Below are 19,585 nucleotides of genomic sequence, written 5' to 3' on the forward strand. Positions count from 1 at the left end.
AGTGAGTTAAAAACTCATTCTTCAGATTGTGAACACATTTGCACAGATAAGACTAAGAATAAATAGTGGAAATCATGCTTCTGATGTGTGACTTTCCTTATTTGGTAAGAAATTAAATAACTTTAAAATAAGTCAAATTTAGATTCATTTTTAGGTACGGTGTTGTAGCTGCAGCCCTAATTCAACCCCTATCCCTGCAGGTGCAGCCATAAAAAGTTGATGTTCTTATTTATTGCTATCCAGAGCCTTGAACAAAACATATTATGCCCCTCATTCTGGAAAATATATTTTTTGACCACATTGCCAAAAACCAGTGCTTTATAAACATTTTTTGTATATGACAGTTTGATTAAAGAAATTTTGCTTCATTTTTATACTTTAATTAGAAAGACATCAAATTGACTTTGGTCTTTATTCACATTTTAAAAGTGATTTGTATTCCTTTTCATGAATCACCTACTAAGGAATTTTATGTTTTAATTGCTGAACTTTTTCCATGATGATTTTTATGTATTTATTTATTTTACAGCTGCACTCACAACATATAGAAGTTCCCAGGCTAGGTGTCAAATTGGACCTGCAGCTGCTGGTCTACAGCAATGCTGGAGCCAAGCTAGTTCTGCATCCTACACCACAGCTCATGAAAATGCTGGATCCTTAACCCACTAAGCCAGATCAGGGATCAAAGCAGCAAAGTCAAGGATAATTGTCAATTTCCTTACCACTGAGCCACAATAGGAACTCCTCCATAATGATTTTTATGATTTAATCACATACTAAGGAAGTTATTCCATTTACCATGTCTGTGGAATTATTATTTTATTCTAGCTCATTATTTGATTTTGTTGTTTCTGTAATGTGCAGAATATTTTGGTCAGGTAGAAATATATAATTAAATATATCAATATTTTGTGTCTTTTATGTCTTGCTTAGAAAGAATTTCCCTATTTTTTTTTTCCTTTTCCTTTTTCAGTCACACTTGTGGCATAGGGAAATTCCTGACTCAGGGATTGAATCTGAGCGGCATCTGTGATCTAAGCCACAGCTGCTGCAATGACATATCCTTAGCCCCTTTGCCACACTGGGAATCAAACTGGCAGCAGACACAATCTAAATCATTAACCCCCTGTGCCATAGCAGGAACTTCCAGAATTTCCCTATTTCAATGTTACCAAAATATTCTCCCATGTTTTTTCAACACTTAAAATTTAACTATTTTTGCTGTTTTATATTTAAATTTTTGAACCATCTACACTTTAATGTAAAGAGTTAAGTGGGGATTGAATTTTAATCATTTTTGAAGATGGCCATTTTTATAGATGAGTAATTATTTTTCCTCATTAGTTGATATCCCAACTTTGTATTCTAAAATATAGTCTATGTTTGGATAAAAATCATGTCTCTATTAACTCCCAGTGTTTTCTTTTTTACTCTTTACTCTTTTATTGTTTAACATGAAATATGATCAATTTTAAAATACATATTGAGGCATTCCCACTGTGGCTCAGCAGTAAGGATCTGGCATTGCCATGAGCAGTGGTGTAAGTTGTAGTTATGGCTTGGATTCCATGTTGCTGTGTCTGTGGCATAGGCTGGCAATTTCAGTTCCTTTTTGACCCTTAGCCCAGGAACTTCCACAGGTGTGGTCCTAAAAAATATATATAATAGGCATTGATATCTCATAGATCTAGGTCTCCTTTATTACTTTACATTATCAGAATAGTTTATTCTTGCACATTTATATTTAAAAATTAGTTTTCAATAAGCTAGTCTGGTAAAAAATACACATACTATTTTTGATAAGATTGATTGAGAAAAAATTTGTGTCTTTAGATAATTGTGAATTCTTATCCACAAACTGGGTAGCTATTTCCATTTAACACTTCTTCCTTTACATTCATAAAGAACTAGCATATTTCATCAAAATTTTAATTTTTTTATTTTTTGGCTGATATTTTAAGTAGTTTCTTGTCTTCTATTAAATTTTCCAGTTGTCTGATATTTCAATGTAAGAGTTCTTTGTTTCTCTGTTTTACTCAAAACACAAACTTCACAGTATACTATTCATCATTTTTCATGAAAGTTCTGCAGGTATTGATTAATACCTATATAGTGTAATCAACATGTTAATCAATATTCAAAATGTTTCACCACCAAAACTATTTCCTCATGCCTCCTTGTAGCATCTCCTGTCTATACCTTGGAAAACAGTGGTCTTGGAAAACACTGACTCATTTCCATTCCTACAGTTTTGTCTTTTCATCCTCCAGCTTTATTGAAGTATAATTGAGAAATTATATATATTGTATATATTTGGAGTTCCTTCTGTGGCATAATTGATTATGAATCTGACTGCAGTTGCTTGGATTGCTGTAGAGGCACAGGTTCCATCCCAGGCCTGGCACAGTGGGTTAAAGAATCTGGCCTTGCCATAGCTGTGGCCTAGGCCTCAGCTAGGGCTTGGATTCAGTACCTGGCTAGGGAACTTCCATATGATGTGGGTGTGGCCACTAAAATAATTTTATGTATATAAATTGTATAATTTTACAGACATATATACTGTGAAATGATTACCACAACCAAGCTAAATCATACATCCCTCAACTCAGGTGAATACCTAGCATTTTATTCATTTTCTTCCATTGCAAATGGGATTATTTACAAATTTAACATGAAATTGCTTATAAATGGTTCATAGTTGATGTATGTAAGTGAAAATCATTTTTTGTTAATTTTCTATCTCATAGCTTTGTTGAATTTGCTTATTGTTCTAAGAATTTTTGGTGCTTTTTTTTGCATTTACTATATGTAAGATCACACCCAGTATTTTGTCTTTTAAATCTGGCTTCTTGTTCCTAGTATGATGCATTTGAAATTTATACATATTATTTATTTACCAGTAGTCCATTTCACTGCTGAGTAGTATTCTAAACTGTATCACCTGTTTATTTTTTTCTCTATTAAGAGATATTTTGATTGTTTCTAGCTATTTGAAATTGTGAATAAAACTTCTATAAATATTCATGTATAGGTTTTTGTAAAATCAAGGAAACAAACAAATAATATGAAATAATTATTTTCAAGACACTGGACTTCATAAGCAATTATCAGTGACCACTGAGCAATGGGAAAAAGTTGGGCTCTAGGATTTTTCTAGTTTATTACCTTCAAAATGTTTCTATGTTTTGGCACAGAGAGAGATACTCAGAAGATTCTGGTAGACTTCCTGAGTTGAGGAGATGATGTTGATTGAGGAGACCAGTGCACCAAGACAGCTAGAATTCTGATGTTATTTTAATTGCATATGATATACTTGGAGGACAGAAAGAGAGATTCAGAGAGATTGAGGGAGGGAATGTTGGGCATCTGGAGATGATCCCCATCAATTCATGGATTTGAGGAAACTACCAGAGGCTGGGGAAGATTTACCCAGATGGATTAGTTAGAAAGGTCCTTGGTGCTCACACTGGACCAGGAATAGTGCCTATTCTCACCAGATAGAAAACTGTGTGGTTCACAGGGTCAGTGCAGTAGGCTAAACACTAGAAAGATTTTGGATCAGTAGTGGTACATAATTAGCCCCTGACCAAACACTGTTCCAGACTTGCCTCATATACCATAAGAAGAAAAAAAAAATCTAAAAATAAAACATTCAAAGAAATCAAACTATTTTGCTTAGAATTTTGTGTTTATGTTGATGTGAGATATCAATTTGATTATTTTTGTTTTGATGCCTTTATTTCATTCTAGTATAAGGGTTATGATGCATACATAAAATGAGTCAGGGAGTATAATAATTTCCTCCCATCTCTAATATTATTTAGGTAGGATTGGTACTATTCCTTGTTTAATTTTTGTATAGAATTCATTAGTAAAGCTATATGGGAATAGAATTCTGTTTGGGAAGGGAAGGATTCCCAATAATTAATTGTATTGTGTAGTAGATTATTCTAGTTTTACATTATTTTATTAGTGTGTTTATTTAGAAAGTTGTGTTTTTCAGAGCAGTGACAATTCATTTAGTTGGCAAGTATACTGTCATAAATTCATTTATCATATCCTTTATTATATTTCTTAGATCTGTAGGATCTGCAGTGATGACATTCTCTTGATTCCTGATTCTGATAATTTATTTTTTCTCTATTTTTCTAAATCCATTTTGCTAGGAGCTTATAAATTTTATTAAATTTTCATTGAACCAATTCCTGGATTCATAGGTTTCCATATGATTCATATGTTGCTTTTAAAGCTGGATAATAAAACATATGAATCCAGGAATTGGTTCAATGAAAATTTAATATGTATATATAGTATTTTTAGGTCCACACCTGTGGCATATGGAAGTTCTTGGGTGGGAGACAAATTGGAGCTGTAGCTGCCACAGCTATAGCAATGCCAGATCCAGGCTGCATCTGTGACTCACACTACAGCTCACAATGATGCTGGATCCTTAACTCACTGAGTGAGGCCAGAGATCAAACCCATGTCCTCATGGATACTAGTTTGGTTCATTACTGCTGAGCCACAATAGGAACTCCTCAATCAATATTTATTTCAGTGATTTCTTACTTCTATATCCTATTTCTATGCTATAATGTTTTCTATCCTTATTTTACTTTTATTTTTCTTGCTTTTTGATATGAAAGCTTGGTCATTTCTTAAAATATTTCTTGTTTTCTAATACTTGCTTTTAAAGCTGGAAATGTCTCTCTAACCACTCCTTTAGCTGTACTTAGTTAATTTACATATGAAACTATGTAGCACATTATATGTAGTTTATGTATATAATTCATAGATTTTTAAATATATGTTACATGCATATACCATTATATTTCTCTTGAAAATTTATTTTTCAAAATGTTCATGGGTAAATTAGACTTGTGTTGCTTAATTTGTAAATAGTGAGAAAATATTAAAATTTTGTTATCAGTTTCTAGTTGAATAACATTTTAATGTTATATATATAACATTTCATATGTAAGTATATATACACATATATATATATACACACACACATCTCTCTATTCCTATAGATAGATAGATATAGTATGTATGATTAAAGCACTTTGAAATTTATTGCAACATCTTTTGTGACCTAGTGTATTTTTTTTTGGTGAATCCTCCATGAGCAGCACTTTGAGATAAATAGAACAGTCCCACAAGTGTTTCTCTATTTCACTCTCACACAAACACAAATTCTATCAACTTGCCTGTTTGAAACTCTGTGATAAATTATATGACAAACTATCTACATTATGAACAAGTTTTAAATGATTTGTTCTGAAATTAAAATTCATCATCTTCTGGAAATCAGGTCAGATGTCATCTGCAAAGACAAATCTTAAACAGTTTTGCCTATTTTGAAGGTAATGATTTAAACAAGAGCTTTTTTACATATTTCATTTATGCCCAGACTGAGCTTTTCCCTTTTGGTGATTTGGCCTCTATTTATTCTTTTAAGATTTCCCTCCAGAGCATAGGGTTCTGTAAGTCCTGTTCTACAAGGTGATTTATCATGGTGGCATCTCTGGAGATAAAGACTCTGCCCTCCAAATTATGACTAAGGTCCCTAAGAATTTAATTAGATAAGAATCACCCTTGGAGATGCCCCAAGTGAATAACTCAATAACATGAGCTGCAGTTAGCTGTAGATAAAGTGTTTTGCAGTCTTTTGCCCTTATCTCAGAGAGTATTTGCCTATGCCAGTAACGACTTGACTGGCTTTTTCACAAATTAAAATGATTGACTCAAAACAATAGAGTATGTATACAAAATTATTCTTCATCCTCCAAGAAACCCAAAGTTCAACAATATGTAATGAAGACCAGATAGTATAACTGGTTGAGAATCAAAATGTGGCAAAGGCTATTTCAATATTTTGATTTTATTGGTAAAACACGAATAGCATTTTTTATCTAAAAAATTCATCCAAAATTTACAATTTTCCCTCTAATCAAAATGTTGATTGAACATTTGTTTGTTAATAGGATAAATTCTGCTAGCCATGAATATTCTTAATCTCTGTTCACAATCAAGATTCAAATTTCTTCACATAAAAGGACATTCATATTCATTTTTAAAATTCTCAAAAATTTGAAAGGTCATATTTTTCTGAAAGAATGACATAAATCAGATTTGCTGCAAGCATGGAAACAGTTCAAGGTCCAGTGATGGTGCATATATCCATCCCTTTATTGATTTTGAGATGGCATCTGTGCATGAAGGACAAAGGAGAAGCCATCACCACCAAGAATGTGGCTTGAATATCTGTCTCCTTATGTAGAAAACCCAGGAACTGTATATATACATAAGATTCTGAACTAGGGTTTACATTTTGCAGGAGTTCATTGGTGGTGTGAGAGTTCATCCTTTTAAATGTTCCTCTGTCTGACCCTCATGATCAGCCAAGTTAGTTTGTGATTGCTAAGATATGTGGAAATCAACTCTATGATGTAGTACTCTCTTTGAATATTTTCATATTTAAAGATCCAGAATAAATTTACCTTCTCTAACATCAGGTATACTTAGAAACTAATTTCAAGTGTAACCATTTGGGGATATTTTAACTGGCAGATGTTTCTAAATATCATGATATTTTCAATTGATATGTTCTCTAAGAATTTCTTGTTAATCTTTTAAAATCTAGAACGTGATGTGACATCTATAGCTCTTGACCGACTGACTTTCTAATTCTGTAGTAAGCAGGCCATTGCTACAATTCTTATTTTTTTTGTTCACACCTGAGTTTCAGCATCCCATTATGTTTCTTGGCAATTTAGATGTTTTTTATCTTTAATTGTTTTGTTTAAATGTTTTATATATTAATATATAAAACATTTAAACAAACATTTAAACAAACATTTAAACATTTAAACAAATTATATATATATATAATTAGGGCCACAGCATGGGGTGAATTGGAGCTACATCTGCCACCCTACACCGCAGCCACAGCAACGTGGAATCCAAGCCACCTCTGCAACCTACACCACTTAGGCACACCACTTAGGCCAGGGCGCAAACCCAAATCCTCAAGGATACTAGTTGGGTTTGTTACCACTGAGCCACAACAGGAACACCCTATATTTTTATTTATATTTTTAATTTGTTATTTGCTTAGTGGTCTTAATCTACTTTAGATATTAACTCTATTTAAACACTCTACAGTGTAAATTTTTTCCCCAAACTACTTTTGTCTATTGACAATGTGATATCTGTTCCTAAATCCTTAAAAAGTTTTCAAATTTCCAAAGATACCTATTTGGGATTTCATTGATTGATTAAGAAGACTCTTCTACCCCTTAAACGTAGCACATCATCTCCTTTATTAACTGGGAAAGTAAGTATGAAGGAAATCCTGCTTTAATCTTTTTATTAAAGATTTGATGAATTTTTTTGTATAAATTATTAGCAATTTGTACAATTTAATTAGCTTCCAGGTGGCAATCTAGTTGTGGAAACTCATGTATTTAATAATGTGTCCTTGGAATTCCCGTCATGGCACAGTGGAAATGAATCTGACTAGGAAACATGAAGTTGTGGGTTCGATCCCTGGCCTAGCTCAGAGGATAAAGGATCCAGCATTGCTGTGAGCTGTGGTGTAAGTCGCATATGCGGCTTGGATCTAGTGTTGCTGTGGCTGTGGCATAGGCCAGCAGTTACAGCTCTGATTAGACTCCTAGCCTGGGAACGTCCATATGTCATGGGTGCAGCCCTTAAAAAAAAAAAAGACAAAAAGACTAATAATGTGTCCTTTTCCCACATATGTATCTAATTACTTGCCTTTCCATTAAACTGTAAGATTTTTGAGGTTGGGATCATGTTTTGAGCAGCTTTGTATTATAATATCTGAATGTACTGGAATGTGATAAACCACAATTCCTATTGCTTGAATGAATAAACAAATCAACCTAAGCTTTCAGGAAGTCACTGGTAATTATTACATTTATACGTAATTTTGTACTGATCTCTGAAATAAAACATAGAGAAGAAACTATGGAACAAAGGAACAATGTAAATGAATTTGTCCTCTTGGGGCCCACCCAGAGCACCCAGGGTCAGAAAATATTCTTTGTCCTGTTCTTGCTCATCTACATTGTGACAATGGTGGGCAACATACTCATTGTCATGACTGCGAGGATCAGCCCAACTCTGGATGCTCCTATGTACTACTTTCTTGGATACTTATCTTTTATGGATGCTGTTTTTTCTACTACAGTCACACCAAATGTGATTATAGACTTACTCTATGAGAAGAGAACCATTTCCTACCTAGCTTGCATGACCTAGCTTTTTATAGGGCACTTATTTGGTGGTGCTGAGACAATACTTCTGGTGGTCATGGCCTATGATCATTATGTGGCCATCTGCAAACTCTTGCATTATTTGCATTATATCCCTACTGCTTCATTATCTTTTGCTGGTCCAGAGCTTCTTCATGGCATTTTTCATCTCTCCATTTCTCTCCATAATGCAAGGGTTTGCAGATGGCCACATAGTGATCATGAATGAGCAGGTGTGTGTTCTGCTGCTGCTGTTGGCCTGGGTTGGTGGGTTTCTACATGCTGTAGTCCAGCTTCTCTTTGTTTACAACCTTCCCTTCTGTGGTCCCAATGGCACTGACCACTTCATCTGTGACATGTACGCCTTGTTAGAACTTGCCTGCACTGACTCCTACATCATTGGCCTCACTGAGGTTGTCAATGATGGGGCAATCTGTGTAGTCATCTTTATGCACTTACTCATCTTTTATGGGGTCATTTCTGCACTCCCTGAAGAATCTCAGTCAAAAAAGGAGGCACAAAGCTTTATCCACCTGTGGCTCTCACATTATTGTTGTGGTCCTGTACTTTGTGCCCTGTATTTTTATGTATGTGAAACCTCCTTCTACCCTGCCCAGTGATAAATCCTTGACGGAGTTTTACACTATTATTGCTCCTGTGTTGAACCCTTTAATTTATACTCTGAGAAATGGAGAGATGAAAAGTGCCATGAAGAAGCTCTGGACCAGCAAAAGATAATGAAGCAGTAGGGACATACATCACCTATTTTCAAAGGAGAATTGCTATTTCCAGGAAGGCTATGCATGATTATTTAACTGCAGTAAATTTCTGCTCAGGTTTAATAAGGTGGACATACTGAAGACATTTATTGTGTGAATAATTCCAATGATCAAAACATACTTTTAAGATGTTCATAATTTTATAATTTAAAGTATGTATTTTATTTGAAAAAAATTTTAAGGTTTTCACAATTTCTTATGAAAATATATACAGTTTTGTTTGTAAATGTCTATGTTGAGGTACTGATTTTGTTTCATGTGATAAGGCATGTTATGGAGTTATTACTGTAAATTTTTAGTGGAAGTTTTTCTTATGTTTCTCTTTTAAATATTGTAATAGTTTCAGAATTAATAGGTTTATTACATATATTACAAAAATAAAATAATACATAAGACATAAAATCTTGGTTTACACCTCCCCGCACTGATAGCCCACCCATACTAATATTTTTGTACCTGGAGGCATCCAGCATTTCTGCCCAGCAGTTCAATCATACAGGGCAGCTGGCCCCCTTCATCCTCCCCAGGCAAGAGGGGGTAACAAGTCAGGAGCTCCACTAGGATAGAGTCCAGGCTCTACGTAGATAGACATGCTATACCTGGCATCGAGGATCACTTGCGGGCCTGGTAAAAATGGGACTGGATGTACATGTCGACCTGCTGATGTTGGTAACAACTGGAGACAAAATCAATCGCTTTAATCCCACTTCAACCCTGCTGCTTTAATAAAATGTTCTCAGGCTTCAGGTCACAGTGAATTATCCTGTTTTTGTGCAGAGTGTCCAGGCACTGCAGGATGAAGTGGGCAAACCTGCCAACCAAAGGCAGGCTGAAGCCCTGAAACTTTTTCTTCTTAATGAGCTCCTAGAGGTTCATGATCAGCAGCTCTACTGTCATGCAGATGTGGCTGTGGAAGGGGAAGTTCTCTAGCATGTGTATGATGTTCATGGTGTTGTCCTTGTCCTGCTTCTGCAGGTAATCCAGGATGTGGAACTCCTCAGCTGCCTCCTGGTGGAAGTGCTTCTAGTTCCACACCATCTTCAGGGCCACATGCTGGTGGACTTTGTGGTGGTAAGAGTGACCACCTGCCCAAAGCTCCCGTCCCAATAACCTTGAGCACCTCATACCTGTAAGCCATAGGATTGTGGTGCACCTGCATATAACATCCCTGGTCATCATCATAGCTACTGTTGTTGGGCCTGCCTTGGTGCTTCTTTGCCTTGGACCAAAGAAATGTATTTCAGGGTAGCTGAAAATCTCATGGTGTTCAAAGCTGATTAGCTTTTGCATATACTGCTTCATTGCTTGCTTGGGTGCCATGGGGGTGGCTTTCATCTTCCCTATGCCTTCCAGAGACTTCATAGAGGTAGAGCTCCCCTGCCATCTGTGGATGCTCTCCAGCTGCCACTCTGATACCACTAGCAACCTTGTTTTGCTCACTGTTGTAAGCCCATTTTGTTGTATCCTGAGCACCATCTGTCTGCTGCTCTTAGGCTCAAACAGCTGCTGAACATGGATCTGCCCGTGGCTATGGCTGCCCAAGTATAGGTGATCATTCATTGTGTGTTTACTGTGGGCCAGTTGTGGGCTGTGTCAGCAGTGTTGCTGGCCAGGAGAGGTGGCAAGGCAATGGGGGAGGGTGGGCTGCTCCCCACTCCACTCCATGTGGCCCCTGTGCCAAGCCCTGGGGAAGCCTGAAACTGATGCACTGTCCCCTCTTCTGCCTGGCAGCTGTGCAAGAGATGAAACAAAAGAGGGTCAAGGGGAAGAAAGTCACCCAGACCCTGTGGCCCTTCCCCACCTCTCTGGGCTGTGGAGCCAGCTCTCCCCAGGGCAGAGCCAGGATGGAAAACTCTGGCTTCCAGGGAGCAGTGGGTAGGTGGACCCACTGACAGGGCTCTGGTAGCTTCAAAGTTAAGTGGGGCCCCTAGTGCAGGTAAGTTCATGACCCCACAGGGAAGCTGGGCAGGATTAGGCCAGGCCGGTAGCACCCTTTTCTGACCTCTGCAGGCCAGGAGGGGCAGATGGACTGCCAGCCTGGGCACCACCACCTAGCCCAGCCTGGGGTGGAGGAGGCCTGGGAGGGCTCCCACCAGGAAAGCTCAAAGGAGACCCTGCCCACATGCAAAAATAAGCAAAGCCCAGGGGAGGGTGAGCAATCCTCCCCAGGGTCCCTGCAGCTGCCCCACTGGCTGTGCATACTTTGTTCAAGGTTCTGTGGGCAGCATGGGCCTGTGCCACAGGGGCTGGCCTTGGGCTGTTATGGGTCTCTGGGGTGGGCTCTCATGGGGGGTTAGGGTCCAGGCTTCCTTTCTGGTCAGGTAGGCACCCAGAGCAGCAGTGGAAAGTTTCCTGTTAACATGGCCACTGGAGAGGAAAATGTATCTCAGGGGCATCATCTCTGCTGCTGCTGCTGCTACTTCTCAGTGGTGCCACCATGGCCACCCCCAGGTGGCTCCTCTGTAAGATCTCCAGCACCCTGACACCTAGCGTTAGCTACAGCCAGCCACATACAATCATCTTCATCCCCTCAACCCAACCTCAGCTGGGAGCCCTACATTCTCCTTGCCACTGCATGTTCCTATTCTTGCTCAGGTGGCACCACCTGGCCCATTCACATGCCTCACCCTCCCTGGCATGCTGTAGGCCTTGCTCACATAGTGCATGTGGGAGTGGGCTGCACTGCCTTGCTGACTTGCTCAAGAGCCTCCTCCCAGGCCACACCTGATTTCATTTTCTTAAACTTACTGAGACTAGATTTGTAGCCCAGAATGTGATCTATCATGGAGGAAGTTCCATATGCTATTGAAAACAATGTCCATTCTTCCGCTTTTAGATAGAATGTTTTATAAATGTCTGTTAAGCCCATCTGGTCTAATGCATTATATAATGTCCATGGGTCCTTATTAATTTTCTCTCTTCATGACCTGTGCATTGCTTTAAGTGTGATGTGAAAATCCCACACCATTTTTGTATAATTGCTGATTTCTTCTTTTAGAGCTGATAACATTTGCCGTATACATTGTGGTGCTCCTATGTTGAGTGCTTATTATTTACAATTGTTATATCTTCTTGGATTGATCCTTTAATCATCATGTAATTACCTTCTTTGTCTCTTGTAGCCACTTTTATTTTAAAGTTTATATGATCAGAGTATTGCTATCACAGCTTTTCTTTTGCATGGAATGTCATATTCCGTCCTCTCACTTTCACTTAATGCTCCTTTAAATTAGAGTGAGTAATGCAAAACAAGCATTTTTTTTTTCTTTTTTTCTTTTTTAGTTAAGGATAGCATCTGTCTGATACCTTACAATTAAGGTAAAAGAGCTCCTTGAGAAGTGCTTCCAAATCTTTTTCTGCACTCTGGTAGTTCCAGAAGATGAAGAACTGTTCTATTTTTATTTCTACTTTATCACTAGCCACAATTATTAAGCAGTATGTATTCCATAAAAAACAGTAAATATATGAATAACTCTTTTGTATCCACGACTTCACTCTAGCCAGAAACCTCCTGGTCTTTTGTTTCTCCTTCTCTTCCTGCTTGCAAGGTAGAAACATGGACATTCTAAAATTCTGTAGGAATAAACAAGTCTCTATGAGATAAATTAAACCCATATTATAAGATTCTAATCCCAACTCTAGTGAACATTGGGAGTGTGTGACTAGGCAAAATACTCATAAATATAATATGCCTATGCCATGAGTTTCCAAAATGTGAATCCATTTTTTGCAATTTTAAGGCCAAAGTGCTACATTCCCCACACTCTTAAGTAATTGGATGGAGACATATTATATGGGTTCCAACAACCAGGAGGATTTGTGCAAATTTTTGCATAGATATTAGTTATTGGAAGCAAGTAGTTCTGAGACTCTGAGTGCTTCTGGGATTAGGAATGTGGTGACACCTTTGCAGTTTAGCCAGTGGTGACATGAATGGCATCAACAGAACAGCATCCCCTTGAGCAAAACTGACCTGTCAGGTGTGCTTCTGCAACTTGTTAATTGTAGCTCAAATTAGAATATATGACCCAAAATCTCCAGATATTCTTCAAGCCAGTTAATTGCATACACTAAGTCCGTCTTACTTCAACTAGATAGACATGATTCAATATCTTCAGATGAGAATCTTCACATGTATCAGACATAAAATCCTGCTTTTCAATTTATAACCAAGAATGCAATGCCAACCATGTCAGAAGCATCATGGTTAACAAGGGCCCTTTTTTTACAAAAGCAGTTACCACTAATAGGGTTAAGTAGAGATGATGGTTGTTCATTAAGTAAATACTGATGAAGCATTTATTCTGGGCCATGTTTTCTTCTACTGTCAGGATAATTGATGTTGAACAAAACACATACTCTATACTCCTTCTGAATAACTTCCTATATTTTGAGTCTTTACATGCACTTCTTGCATGCTGTAGAGAACCAGAGTTCACAGCAAAATGATTTTTGACCCCTTGGAGAGTTGTTGTCAGGGAATTTAGACTCACAGCTATAATACATCAAGTTTTTGGAAGTACAGAGATAATGTGGAGCAGAGAACAAAAAATAGAGATCCAAGTTTTGTCAAGAAGATAAGGAATTAGTCCAATAGCAATAATACTTAAGAGGCCAGTGAACTTCAGTGTTCTCATCTGGCAAAGAGAAATTATACATAATTATACCTGGAGTTCCCATCATGGCTGAGCAGTAACAAAACTGACTAGTATCCATGAGGACTCAGGTTCAAGCCCTGGCCTCACTCTGTGGGTTAAGGATCTGGCATTGCTGTGGCTGTAGTGTGAGCTGGCAGCTGTAGCTCTGATTCAACCCCTAGACTGGGAACTCCTTTATTCTATAGGTGCAGCCCTAAAAAGACAAAAAAATAGTAATCCTTCCTAAAGATAGAAATATTAATTAATTAATTAATATATTTTATATTTACTTGTATTTATAAACACTAGTATCTATTTTAGATTAGCACTGTTGGCCAGGTGAGTAGTTTTATTACATTTAAAAGAATCTAATAATAAAAAGTTCACAATAATTAATATTAATAAGTAATTTATTTGTCTAAGAGCTTATATAGGTTACTTAATTGATCTTGCAAGTATGTCCATCATTCTACATTTACCAAAATTTAAGGTTGTCATGTTTTGCCAGTTTACATTATTAGCAGCTTAGCTGAGATTTGATCTCAGAACTATCTTCCTTAAAAAAACAATGTTCTGGAGTTCCCGTCGTGGCACAGTGGTTAACGAATCTGACTAGGAACCATGAGGTTGTGGGTTCGGTCCCTGCCCTTGCTCAGTGGGTTAACGATCCAGCGTTGCTGTGAGCTGTGGTGTAGGTCGCAGAGGCAGCTTGGATCCTGCGTTGCTGTGGCTCTGGAGTAGGCCGGTGGCTACAGCTCCGATTCGACCCCTAGCCTGGGAACCTCCATATGCTGCGGGAGTGGCCCAAGAAATAGCAAAAAGACAAAAAAAAAAAAAAAACAAACAAACAAAAAAAACAATGTTCTTTGCCATTATAGTATACTAAAACTTGCCATCAATTTCTCAAAAATGTACATGAAATATAAAATATATAAAATACACACCAACAAAGGAAAACTGAGACAATGAAGTTTAAAGTGAATGAAAATTTAAGATTAAAATAAAAACAATTTTTTGTTACTGAGTTCAAATTCATATTGCTTGCCCCATCTCAGGCAATAAACTGAAAGACAAGTTGTATCTAGAAATAGACACTTTATTTGGAAAGCCAGCAGACTGAGGATATGGTGTACTAGTGTCCCAGAGAAACAACTTGCCTGGGTTTGGATGCTAGTTTCTTTACAAGGGAAAAAAAAAAAAAAAAAAAAGTGGGGAGAGGTGAGGTAGTGAAGGAAAAGGAATAAGTTGTTGCAAATATTTTCTTGTTCTGGCCAGATTCCAGTAGGCATGTGTTAATTTATTTTTTCCTGCAGCCATTCACAGCTGGCCTGGCAGGATGTTTCCTGGTGCTAAACTAAAGTATTTTAACTTAATACTCAGGCACCAGAGGCAGGATTCCTGGAGATGGGCCATGCGTTATGTTTATTTTAAGCTATAGACAACTTCCATTTAGTGATTAATTTGTAGAAAAGCAATAGTATACAAAATTAAACAAACAGATCCAGTATGGAATTATGTTTGATCTTTCTTATTACAGTTATATCAATTTTAGTGTATTTTTTAAAAATATGGAATGCTTCATGAATTTGTGTCATCCTTGTACAGGGGCCATGCTAATCTCTGTATCATTCTAATTTTAGTATATGTGCTGCCAATGTGGGCACAATTTAGTGTATCCTTATAAAGAAGTAAAGCAGTAGGAGGAAACTGAGAATTAATTAGGTATATATACACTAGTATGTAAAGATTTTCAGAGGGCTAAGCAGAGCAATGTACAATGTTTACACAGAGACATAAACACATGAACAAATGAAAACATGCTTGTACTTGCAAGTTATGAGTTAATATCAGAAACATAGTGATTGAGTCTGGAAATCCCGGGAGATAATAGTTTGGGATATGTATGAGGTTTATTCTACTCTCTTTACTTCTGCTTGCATTCCAATTTTAATATGTGTTATTATCCATAGTATTTTCAATCTTGAATTAAAAATTATATATCACACTAAAAATTTCATTTGTGAAGCAAATGAAATTGAATAAAGAGGATGGTCCAGATATCATTAACTATTTAATCTAGTATAACTAAAAAAAATGAAGATAAAGGTTGAGATGCTGACCAAAAATTAAATTAAGAATGAGAAAGCAATGAAACTAACTTCAGAAATTTATTAAAAATTAGTGTAACCAGGAGTTCTTGTGGTGGCACAGAGGAAACAAATCTGACTAGGAACCATGAGGTTGCAGTTCAATCCCTGGCCTCACTCAGTGGGTTAAGGATCTGGTGTTGCCATGAGCTGTGGTGTAGGCTTGCAGCTGTAGCCCAGATTAGACCTATATGCCTTGCAACCTCCATATGCCATGGGTGTGGCTCTAAAAAAATCAAAATAAATAAATAAATGAATAAATTTTAAAAATTAGTGTAACTGTATAAACATTTCATTGACTATTACATTATATGTTATTTATTGACTCCCTACTGTAAACGCATTCCACCTCTCCAGGTGAAGTGACAAACATTATAGAGTTTACATTCTAGCAGAAAAAAAACTATAGTTGTTTATGAACATATAGTTTATTCCTTAATTTTATTATCATAAATCCTTCAGAGAAAGGAAAGTTTGCATCAGATTTATGAAGACTTTTACATTCCAAAGAAATATACCCTTATGTTAAATTAATTTCTTCATGAGAGAAAATGCACTTACTTTTAATACCTGATCTGCCTTTATTTTCTCCAGAGGTTCTTCATAGCATTAGTCATCTTAGAATTTCTTAGACTATATAGATTAATGGGTTTAACATAGGGGTTATGACTGTAAAAAACACACTCAATGATTTGTCAATGAGAAAGGTCTTGGCAGGTCTTACATATATGAAAACATAGGGAACAAAGAAGCAGACACCCACAGTGAGGTGGGAACCACAGGTCTGGAGGGCTTTATGCCTCCCTTTGTGACTCAGGTTCTTTAGAGAGTGCAAGATGACTCCATTGGAGATAAGTACAGAAAAACAATAGTGCAGATCAGTCCCCCATTGGCCACCACTGTAAGGCCAATGAAATAAGTGTCAGTGCCAATGAGTTCCAATAAGGGATACATATCACACACAAAATGATCAGTGACATTGGGGCCACAGAATGGGAGTCCATAAATAGTATTTAATTGAAATACTGAGTGCAGAAAACCTCCAACACAGGACAGCAACAGTAGTGCAACATGCACCTTTTGCCTCATGATAACCAAAAATTGCAAGGGCTTACAGATGGCCAAAGAAGGAAGACTTTTGATCCACTGAAAAGAGTGTTCTATAAAGTGCTGAGTCATGCAAGATTCAAAGGATATCGTATTTTCCCCAAAGAGCAAGTCTGAAATTAATCTCGGGCTAGATGAAGAGGAATAAGTGACATCCATAAATGATAAAGTAGCAAGAAAAAAGTACATTGGTGCGTTCATTGTCTTGATGAGAGTTATAGTCATAATAATGAGCAGGTTTCCCACCACAGTAACAATATAGAAGAACAAGCACATAATGAAAAGACATTTTGTTTTTTTGGATTCTGTGTGAACCCCAAGAGGATGAAATAAGTTATATTGCTCCTTTGTTTCATCTAGTCTGTAAAGAGGATGACTTCACATATTACATGCAGTTTATCTATAAAATAAGGGAGGGGAACTTTAAAATGAATTATAAGTTTTATCTTTTATCAATTCAATTAAAATAATGAATATGAAGAATTTGTTTGAATCCAATGTGTCATAGTCATTGTGATTATGAAGTTGATGAGGCTCAGTTCTCTCCCCTTTGTAACATGACATATATTGAGGGATCACACAATTCCAGGCCAGTGTAATAAGTGCATTACAAGAATAATGATGCAAGGCTAAGGATAACAGTGTAGGAATATATCATTCAAGCTGGAACCAGATAAGGCTTCCTGGAGGAAGCAATGCCTTAGCTGAGTTTTTAAGGAAAAGTGAATGAACAAGAAGAGTTGGGAATATTCCATAAAAACAAAAGTTATAAAGTTGCAAAGGTGTAATATTTGAGGCCCATTTAAACTAATTTACATAACTCTTGTAAGTTGATCAAACTATGAATAGGTCACTGCCCAGATTGTCACAGAACCACTAGACTTCTTTCTGAGTGTTAGTTGCATATTACTGATTGTCTTGATTAATAAATACTGAATCAGTTCAGTTTTGTCTCTCAATCCCCTGTCTCTACCATATTTTAAATTTTGCATAAACAGCTTCATTTTTTGCCAAATGCAGTTGGATTTCAAGTTGGTATATATAAGACAAAATTTTAAGATTTCCATAATATAAAAAGTGTCCCACACATCATTAAATGGTACCACCTTCAATATAAATGCTCAGACAAAAAAATCACAGCATTTTGCTTTCCCTTTCATGTTCTCATATTTCTTAGTCATCTTTTTAACAACTCCTGTTGCCTTTATGTTCAAAATATACCACAATTTTGATGATTTCCTCCCCTGATTTCCTTCCTGGCTTACTGCAATGGCCTCCTGCCAAGTCTCTACAGTTTTATTCTGCCCTCCAACAATGTGTTATCTTGAAGCAGCCCAAAGGATTCTCTTTGAATCTTCTTTAATTTTATCACTCAACTGCTATAAACTCTTACAGTGAATTCCAATCAAACACTCACAATTTACTTGTCACATTTAATATTTACTTTCATAAGAACAGCAATGACCATTTTATAGCTGAAAAAATGAGGCTCAGGATATCTCATTAATCTACCAGAGGTCACAAAATTTTAAAAGATAAAACTTGAGAAATGGAATCTAAATTTAATTTATTTCAAAATGATTAATTTTTACATAATAAAAAAGTCACACAACTCTAAAGTCTGGTTCTCAATATTTACTGAGAGTATTACCTTGTGGACTCTTGTTCACAATCTGAAGGGGCACCTTTTAAGTTATACATAAAGAACTGTAATTCATCCCATATTGATGCCAAGAGTGAAAGACTGGATTTTTTCTTGTGAAAATAATTTATCTTATTCATCTATCTGTTCATTTTCTCCATGGAGTCTTCTGATTATTCCTACATTTTAATTTCACTATAGATTGTTTAAAAGAAATACCAGGATGACTATAAAAAAAATCAAAGGCTTAATACATTTGGATAATTTATCAGGAAGATGATCAAATCCTATGTTTACTTGGCAAGGTAGGATCTAGCCAGATCCCAGGAATATTTATCTCAACTTACTCTTTTTTTCTCAAACTTCAAAATAGAAAAATACCCTTCAATCGTTTAGTCTTCTCATCCTGTCGTATTGGTGTGGCCAGGAATAGTTGACTCGAGTATTTGAGAGCCTATATTCTTCTGCTGTTTCTATTTCTTTGCTTTTTTTTTCTTTCTCCCTTTATTTCTTTCCTCTTTCTTTCTTGTTTTGTTCTAATGCATTGCTTAAAGCCTAACAAATAACCTTCTGAAAAAATTCTATCAGTTCTTAAAAGGATATTATGTTGTTCCCACAGGGGAAAAGATCACTGGACATTTATATTTCTAACATTATTTATCATTAAGTATTATTTTTTTCTTCTTTATTACTCAAATGAATGTATCACATCTGTAGTTGTATAATGATCATAACAATCTGATTTCACAGGATTTCCATCCCATAGCCCAAGCACATCCCCCCACCCCCCAACCTGTCTCCTCTGGAGACCGTAAGTTTTTCAATGTCTGTGAGTCAGTGTCTGTTCTGCAAAGAAGTTCTATCTGTCCTTTTTTCAGATTCCAGATGTCAGTGAAAGCATTTGATGTTGGTGCCTCATTGTATGGCTGACTTCACTTAGCATGATAATTTCTAGGTCCATCCATGTTGCTAAAAATGCCAGTATTTCATT

General features: G+C 36.5%; 1 non-coding gene and 3 pseudogenes across 1 annotated transcript; 1 reads left to right on the forward strand and 3 right to left on the reverse strand.

The window, feature by feature from the left end:
- Positions 1–7,995: 7,995 nt before the first annotated feature.
- On the forward strand, positions 7,996–9,020 carry LOC110258172 (olfactory receptor 4A47-like; annotated as a pseudogene).
- Positions 9,021–9,502: 482 nt separating this feature from the next.
- Positions 9,503–11,007, reverse strand: LOC110258171 (dual specificity tyrosine-phosphorylation-regulated kinase 2 pseudogene; annotated as a pseudogene).
- Positions 11,008–15,260: 4,253 nt separating this feature from the next.
- On the reverse strand, positions 15,261–15,362 carry LOC146399406 (U6 spliceosomal RNA). The gene has a single exon (XR_014818480.1). It is a non-coding gene; the product is annotated as a U6 spliceosomal RNA (small nuclear RNA).
- A 1,064-nt stretch (positions 15,363–16,426) lies between these two features.
- Positions 16,427–17,165, reverse strand: LOC110258175 (olfactory receptor 4A47-like; annotated as a pseudogene).
- Positions 17,166–19,585: the final 2,420 nt, after the last annotated feature.

Source organism: Sus scrofa, chromosome 10 (genome assembly GCF_054392235.1).
Source record: "Sus scrofa isolate SSC_HxYL_T2T_F1_AM1 chromosome 10, Sscrofa_HxYL_maternal_Yorkshire_Landrace_v2.0, whole genome shotgun sequence".
NCBI lineage: Eukaryota > Metazoa > Chordata > Mammalia > Artiodactyla > Suidae > Sus > Sus scrofa.